This window comes from Protomyctophum bolini (assembly GCF_963924005.1).
Source record: "Protomyctophum bolini genome assembly, chromosome: 5".
NCBI classification, from domain to species: domain Eukaryota; kingdom Metazoa; phylum Chordata; class Actinopteri; order Myctophiformes; family Myctophidae; genus Protomyctophum; species Protomyctophum bolini.
The window spans coordinates 37,270,257-37,279,855 of NC_137866.1; positions in this window are offsets into that span (position 1 = coordinate 37,270,257).

Genomic DNA, 9,599 nt, shown 5'->3' on the forward strand with positions numbered 1-9,599 from the left:
CAGGATGTTGTTATACTGTTGGGCCTTTTGAAGCGGGACATGGTTTTTGATTGATTGATTGAAATCTTTATTAACAGTTTGCAGAATTACAGTACATTTCAAGCACAAACTCAATACAAAGACTGTTAACTGTGAGTGGACGACCCAATTAAGCCTTACACTTGTTTACAACAGGGTCCACATTGTTCAATTCATCAAAACATTTAGAGACAAACAGACACTTCTATGTAGTTAAAGAACAGAACAGGAATTCATCATATAGGAAGCGAAAAGGGAAAAAAAGTATATATACAGTGAGGGGAACAGGGGGATAAAAGAAAAGAAAACGAAAGACAGAGTGTAGGGCGCCTGCACACAACACCATGCGTTGATGCCATGTGTGCATATGTGCAGGCACCCAACACCACGTCCATACAAAAACATAGTACAATCCATAGTACAAGGACAGAGTGTAGGGCGCCTGCACACAACACCATGCGTTGATGCCATGTGTGCATATGTGCAGGCACCCAACACCACGTCCATACAAAAACATAGTACAATCCAGATACAAATTCAGCTTTTACAGAGGCCAGTTTCGAATTGCAGCCATCCGTAGGTGCCCTTTGAGAGCAGTTTTGAAGGAGCCAAGGGATTCACATGTCTTAATGACTGTTGGTAGGGCGTTCCACATTTTGGTCGCATAGGAGCGAAAAGAATTTAGTCCCTTGTTTGTGCCGAATCTGGGTTGTACATGGTTTGTTGCACTCCCTCTGGTGTTGTGGGTGTGGACTTCGTTTACATTAAGGAAGTATTTAGACAGGTACATGGGTATCTTGGTGGTGTATCTAATCTTGTGGACCAGACCCATTGCAAGATGCTGTACTCTGTCGTCGACCCTAAGCCATCCCAGCCTGTCAAAGTGGGCAGGGGTGAGGTGGGTTCGGGGGGTGAGGCCAAGTAGGAGCCTGACCAGTTTGTTTTGGGAGGTCTGGAGCCTTGTTTTAAGGGCCTTTGAGGTGCTGTGGTACCAGGAACATGGGACATGAGGAAGAGAGAATTTCAGACAAGCCAACACCGCTGTCTCCTACGCCTACTGCTGTTGTATGTATGCATCTTTGAAACGTCTCACCAACACTCAAGCAACCGCACAGGTTTTCGGGCGTGAACAGACAGTAGGTAAAGCTACCTTTACCTATGGAGAGTGGAATAACTAAGGAGGGACCGCTGTCCAAAATTCTGAAAAGGTAACCGAGGGTGCCAAAAGGGGCTACATCTCCCAAGCGGGTAGGCTACCTTCTCCTTGTATTAATATGTTTTTGTATAGTTGTATCACCAGTGTATTTTAACAGCCTGCTCAGGAACTACAGAGTAATTTGCTTCTGACTAACATGGATGTAAAAAATGTTGATTCATGTGCAGACTCTAGTCCCTGGTAATAAGTGCAGAATGTTACAAAGCACTGCATGTTTCCAATTGTCTATTCTCAACATTTTAAAAGTACGAGGTCCTACCGAGATTTGAACTCGGATCGCTGGATTCAAAGTCCAGAGTGCTAACCATTACACCATAGGACCGGATGGTACCGGCGGCGAGGTGTGTTTAATTTTAAAAATGACGTTCGTTCTGTTTTGTATGAGTGAACTACATGTATGGCTCGATAGTAGGCCTATACCAATTGTGCTTTAGTGAAGCGAGTGAAATGTGCTACAAGCACACGCACCATTTAAGCTGAGTAAATTAGCGTTAACTAATGCTAATTTAATTTACAAACAACCATGCATGACGTTACTTTCAAGTTTTAGTTGCAAAATGGGGGCTGAATGCGTGTCTTTTTTTGTTACAACACCATTACGCGACGTCTGTTATCTTTTCAGTAAAAATAATGAATCATGAACCTTCTCTGAACAGAACACAACGCATCGCCTTGTGGCCAATGTGTTAACAGAGAACCACCACGTGGGGGCAGCAAAGCCACAACAGTCTGTGTGAAGACAGTTGTGACAATGCAGTGCTGATTGGATAGTCATAGTGGTGATCCTCTGGTGGTGATAAAGGTCCTCATGGTTGTTTACATGCAGGATTGTTTATCACAGTTTGTTTTTATTTCATGTTTTTGTTTATGTAATAAAACTGAGGAAAAAGCGGAGGCAGACACAATTTAAAGTTTTTACGTGATAAACCCACACATCCTTTCTCCAGGGACTATTTTCAGCCAGACCTGAAATCAATCTGCACACTCGTTAAAATACAACATTAAAATGCTACCATAACAACATAACTGACAGAAAAATGGAGGTGGCATAAAGTTCACTGTGTTGAATTACCCATCTCAAGCAGGTTTCAAGTCTCTGCAGGTTGATTTACATACCGTACTGAAATGGAACCAGTGACATCCAGGAGGGTATGAAAAATCCTTTTAGGATGGTTGTTTCACAGCAGCAGTAAGAGGTTACCGGTATACTACATGTATTACATGATGAACACATGTGGCTTATATAGAGTATTTGATCAGTATTAGATAGTCAAATTATTTCTATAATTAGGCCTACGTAGCTTATGTACCTTACAGTACACAAGAAAGATGTAACAAAAAAATCACACTTGTTTGAAGCCCAGTGTGGCTGCCACATGACGTCATGGGGGGGGGCAGAGCCTTAGATATAGACAGAGTTACGCAAACTGCGTTCACTTCATGGGGCCAGTCCAATGGTGGTCCGCCTATACATAGACTTCTATTGAGAATGGGGACAACCAACTGGGACACGTCCTGGACCGGAAGTAGGCAGAAATGCATTGGCCGAAATGCATTGGCCTCAGGCAACAGCCCAGCTTTAATGATCTTAAATCCCTTTATTTTACATTGTTTTGTAGTAATAGTAGGCTACAACATAAACATTAAAGAGACTTTAGTTGTTACTGTACAATACTTTAAAACAGTTGTCATGTTGCACACATGCTTAAAATAGCTGTTATTTGCGGCACCCTTGTTGAAAACAATGTATTTCCAACTCCAGCTTGTCTCAGTTCAGTCTGCATGAACAGCGCTCGAGCGCTCAGTGTCTGCCCCCTCAATATCGTAACTCTTCTATTAGATGGCTCTGTGTGGGGCATGGAAGGACTTTTACGAATGCTTTCACCTAGAGCTCCATATATGGGGACAACCTGTAGCCCCAGGCATGGAGACAACAGCAATATCTAGCGATGACCACACATAGATGACCAGAGATCAGACTAATGTAGAAACCATATATGGGTATACAGGTTTGTCATCGTCATGGTGATACATACTCAGCTGGATGGCATCGTCAAAGACAGGATATTTGGCCTTACAACCCTCAGCGATCCCAGAAGTTCCTAGCATCTCGGACACCACTGCAGCGGGCTCTAACGAGACGCAGCACTGGTTCTTATAGAGACAAACATTAAAATTCCATAGACTTGGCTGCCACATGACGTCATATCTGAAAGCCAGACGTTGGAGTGCACCTCAATTAAGCACACCTTGAACCTAGCTCGTTTGAATGTAATTGTCCTACTCACTTTAGATTAGACTATGAGTGTGACGTCTCTTGAAAATTCAATGTGCTTATTGTCTCCACCAGCAGAAGGCATGCCGGTTTTGCACTGTGTGTGTGTGTGTGTGTGTGTGTGTGTGTGTGCGTGTGCATGTGCACTACTAAACATTATGAATAGGCTACACTGTAACGTGTTATATTATTATTTTTATTGCCCTGTTATACAACCAACAGTCGACAGATTATTGCAAAAAAAAAAAAAAAACATTTTTATATTACTCCTACTCCTTTTGTCCAAACGGTATTATCCTGGTGGAGACCTGTGCCCCAAGGGGCACTTTTTGTAATTTTATTTCTGTAATCTTTACAACATATGAATGATTTATTTTAAATGTTGTAAAGATTACAGAAATCAAAAGCAATAGCTTTGATTTAATAACAAGTTCTGGATGTCAAGCACTGAAACTTGTGGCATCGAGAAATGTTGTGAGCATGTCAAGCTTTCAATTATTTCCAAACAGACAAAGCCCTCCCTCAGCGAGCCCCACGTGTGAGTGGCATCCTTTGCCTCCCCCACCACCCACACACACACACACACACACACACACACACACACACACACACGTGACGCTCAGCCTTGTCATCACAATCCTCCCATCACCCCACCCCCACCCCACTTTATTGTCTGTAAATAATATATCTATTATTGCTTTTAGTGTTGTAACTGTTAGGCTAATGTATAATTGTGAGTCATGATGATGAATTGAACACAATGGGCCACAATGGAAACAAGCCACCTGTGGCTTTTATTTTTTGTAGTTTTTACTTTTAAGGGGCGCTAGCCCCTCCTATAAACAGCTTTTCAAGAGTTGCCATTGACCACGGTAAGAGAATTCCGGTCAAAATTTTGTCCCTGCCCGTCTCAAGTTTTGCCATTGAGGATGAACGGAGAAATGACGTCAGAATTCTGTTTAATATGACGTAAATTAAACATCAAAACATTAAACGCCATTGACATTGAACGGAAAATATACGTCATGTGTAAACGAGCAAAGCAGCTAACCAATCACAGGCTTTCTGATTGGCCAATGGCCAGTATTAGATGATGCATGGTGATGTATGATGATAAGAGTTGATAATTCCGCTAAATATGACATAAATTAAACATCAAAACAACGCCATTTACATTGAAGGGAAACATTAAATATAATTTATATAATATAAATATATTTAATGTTTTTTTAAAACATTGTATCATGGTTAAATGATAATTATAGTTAGAGTTTAGGCAGGGTTACTTATATTTGGGTTTATTTTGGTTATTTGAGTTTCCTCTATTTTTGTAGGAGCTCACTCAGGCATAAAGCCTCTTCTTCTAGGTTACATTGACATTTCAAGGTACGTGTCTCTGTCATGTTGTCCTCCTTGTTTAATCTTGTAAGGCTATATGCTAATGGCACCTTTTGCCCATGTTGACTTGGTGTGAAATGTGCTGATGTGTCCCTTATGAGGCTCTATTCATATAGTCAGATTTCTTTTTTAGCATCTAGGCTAATCAATTAACTGCACATGCACAGTTTAATTCTGACACGAGTTGCCATGCAAAGCCACGGATATCCCCCAATCCAGGAGAAAATAAGGAGATTCAGGAGTGTTGACAGCCCTGGTTTAAGTGGTTAATTTAACCAGGTCCATTTAAATGAACATTCAGAATTGTACTGTTTACACGCTGCATGTGGCTCTATGCCAGCTCCCTCCATCCATAGCTTAAGTAGGAGGAACTCTGCTGTCTCACAGCTTAGGCTGTACCAACAGCTTATCTCTCTCTCTCTCTCTCTCTCTCTCTCTCTCTCTCTCTTTCTCTGTGTGTGTGTGTGTGTGTCTGTGTGACGTGTGTCTCTCTCTTTCTCTCTCTCGATCTCTCTCTCTCTTTCACGCATGCACGCACGCACACGTGTGCATGCACACACGCACGCACACACAGGTACACACATACTGGCACACACACAGCCTTGTCATCACAATCCTCCCAACACGTGAGCGCACCACTCCCACTTGACCCGTTGCACTGCCTCCTTAGTATCCAAGACCACAGACAGACAGACAGACAGACAGTCAGACAGACAGACACACGTCACACGCACGCACGCACACATGCACGCACGCCCACACATGCACACATGCACAACATGCTGCATTAGGCACAAGCATGCGCATACATACACATTCAGATACACGTCGCTGCGTGACCAAGGATGGGTGGTGAATCAATATGTGCCTTAAAGACTCAACAATAGAAATGCAGGAACGTGACCATCTGAAGGGATGTAAGCTTGTCTGCTTAAGCCGTGATGCTTCAGACTATATAGTCACCGCAACATGCCGCAGACAGGGTGTATAGGTCAAAGTTCAAACCAACAAACACACTAATCCCGTTGTTGGAGAACAGAGAATAAGCATTATTTCATTTCGACTCAACGAGCCGATCGATCATTTCCCTTGGGTCAAACAAAAGAGACCCCCCCACCCCCATCCCCCACCCCTGGTCTGCTTTGAATGTCAGTACTGTGATGTCAGGCATGTCCAGACAGACAGACTCACAGATACAGACAATTTATAGATAACATTATAGATTAGCAGAACGACACGAACCCCTATAGGGGGTCCTCAGAGTTACTACAGGGGGTCCGCCAAATCTTTGCGTGATGAGAACGTTTTGTGCGATGAGAATGTTTTCAACGCTACACATTGACAATGACGTTGTCAAATCTATCTATCTATATGAAATCTATGAAAATATTTAATCTGCCACACAATTTTATACGATATGTAGTGGGGGTCCCTGCGCTCTCTCAGCCTTGGCCTCTCCTTGGCCTGAACATTTTTGAAGTCCCCTGCCCTATATACTATCCCCCAGGGCTCTGCTTTGGTCTGCTAGTATTTCCCTCCACATCAAATCTCTTCACCCAAAATAGACGCTCTACAAGCTCACAACGCGACGTGTTGCGACCCATTGTGAGCTTGTAGATCTGCTACTTTTGGCGAATGTTCGCCCCCCAGAATAGGGACAAGTTCAAGTGGTTAAGCCTGCGAGCATGGTACAGAGATGCATGGTATGCGGTACATACTAACAATAGGGACAATAGGAGCTCAGATTTAGTGTGAAGTGGCCAGCGCAAGACCTGCAACAAATAGCAGCCTATAAATGTCAGTCTAATACGTTGAGTGGCATTGTTTCAGCGAGCAAACAACAGACAAAGTCGTGCCACTGACAAATTGGCTCGCCTAACGAATAGGACTCATGGCAGCCAAGCAGGAAAATGTCACAGTGTAAGAGCAGCGTTGAACATGCAGTGAAATTTCAACCAAGCAGCTACATAGAGGCACTGATAATACTGTATATGAAGGACTTGATCTGTTGAGTGTTACACTATGACTGTCAAATGCTCAACCGCTTTCTTCAACCTGGTGTTTACTTGAGTGTAGTTTATTAGCACACTGTATATAAAAAAGCAAACATAGTATATGAAACAAGTTTTTGTGCAAGAAAAGGAAAAGCCAATAGGCTTACTTGGAATCCTTTGCTTGATGGAAGAGATCGTTAAAAAACAGGCGTAAAAAATGTGTCCCTATTTTTGGGCATGTCATAATCAAAATGTTATAAGATTTGAACACACACACACACACACACACACACACGCGCCACAGAGACAGTAGAGTCCCTAGTAGAACCTACAAGGCAGTGTGTGTGCGGCTCTTTGCTGGGTACAGTTTGTGGGCTGTGTCAGAGGCGTCCCACCTGGAGGCGGGCCGGGTGCAAACACGACTTCTGACAGATTTAGAGCCCTTTCTGCTCCGCAGGAATGAAAGAGGTGTGTTTGTGTTGCGTGGCTCGTTCAATAGAGCTCTTGTCAGAGGAAGCCTTCCATTCCTGAGCGGGGCTCCCAGAGTGTGAGGATGCATAACCGCACTGTTAAAAGGCCAAAAGTCCATTTTTATTCAAGATTGTTGTTGTTGTTGTTTTTTCCAATCTTGTGGTGGTCAATTGCCTAGAAATTCACAATGTTACTAAGGGTTTCATGAACATGTATCTGCTAATGATTTAATCCTTGATAACTATACAGTATATAAATCATGCTGTCTTGGACACCTACATGTAGTTGAATTGGTTTCATGGGCATTAACTGACTTATTGTTTGCGTAAAGGTCTACACAAACATTCTTTCATCATTTTATAATCGGCCCTGGCACGGTGCTTAGCAGCAGAAATAACAGCACTTGGAAATGTGGGCTGTGGTTTTCGATGAACAAGTAAAAGGGGGAAAAAAAGTTAGAGTTGGCTGTGTTTAACAGCTGTCTGTGTTGAAATACACCAAAATATCACAACTCACAAACGAGGGCTCAAGCTGAAGGACCTCCCGTCTTCCCAGGCTGATAAAATTAGATTTTGGGAGGATGTAAATTAATTGTGGGATGAATTTGGGACGTGGGCTGAAAAAAAGAAACCTGCTAAATGAGTGGCGCCGGTGGACTTAAACACACACACACACACACACACACACACACGCACACACACACACACACACACACACACACACGCACACACACACATGCACGCACCCACCACAAGAACACAACATGCTGTCATTGCATTTTGTTTCACCAACTCTGTCTTATTTGAAAGCAATACTGCAGTGCACCTTATGCACGAGTTACTTTATCTGTATCGTTCAAATCTTTGCTACCTTTGTACTTTCCTTGTGTATGTATGTTTTTCTAATGTAAGGTATTTGCTTGTTTTGTTTTAAGGTTTTTAGCTAAATCTGGTGTGTTTACATTGCGTAATGGGCCATGCATTAATATTCATTGTCCGGTCTGCAGGCCAGGCTGTAGGGCTCAGGCTGAAAATACCCATTATCTTCTATTATCTTCTATCTTCTAGAAATGGAATAATTGTGATTTGTGAAGCAGAGTAATATATAATATGAAATATTGACAAAATCTGATTAACCAATTATTTTTAGTTTGTCCTACAGGAAGTTTGCAATAATTGCAAAAGTAGTCTACGTAAACATAACCATATCGATCTTTTTGTAGATCTGATATATATATATATATATATATATATATATATATATATATATATATATATTCAATCAGTTTGAATGTGACTATAACGCATTAGACCCGATAACCCATTAAGACCTGAGGCCGATTCTACAAAATGCCTTCTAAATCAGTAGTATATACTCACACTTTCGAGGTGGTTTGAAAAATGTTCATAAATAGCAGATGTACCAGCTCGCAGCGCGGCATGAAGTGATGAGCTTGTATATCTGCCATTTTAGCCAACACAAAAATATATTTAAATAATGATTGCCTCCGCCTCCGGGACAGGTGTGGCATTGTGTTTTCGGTTAATTGTCCATAAGTACGTTTCGTACATTCCAAAATTGTGAAGAAAATATCCCAGGAATGTCTTGAGGGATCTTCATGACATTCCCCACCAATGTCCCCTGTCTTGGACTCGGTGAACTCAGTCACTGAGGAAATGATTAGAAGTAGTTGGTCATAGGTTAAGGTCACACTGTGACCTCACAAATCATGTTCCTTACATTCCTCATACAAATCTTCAATCACTATAGCCACTAATCACTTATCACTTCAATCAAAGTCTTCAATCACTATTGCCACTAATCACTTCACTTATCACTTCAATCAAAGTCTTCAGTCACTTCTTCAGAACGCTGCTGTTCAAAGTGGAGCATATCACTCCAGTTCTTAAATCCTTAAACTGGCTACCTGTGTGTCAAATAATTGATTTCAAAACAGTACTGTTGGTCAGGCTATAAAAGCTTTAAATGGTTTAGGGCCAAAATACATTTCTGATCTTGCACAATATCATGAACCATCCAGACCTCTCAGTACATCTGGGATTAAAGGCCTGCTTTCTGTCCTTACAACCAAAAATAAACCTTTAGCTATTATGCACCACATATCTGGAACAAACTCCCAGAAAACTGTAGGTCAGCTGCCACTCTTATTTATTTTAAAACACGACTAAAGACCTTTCTGTTTACCGCTGCCTTTGATTGAGTTATT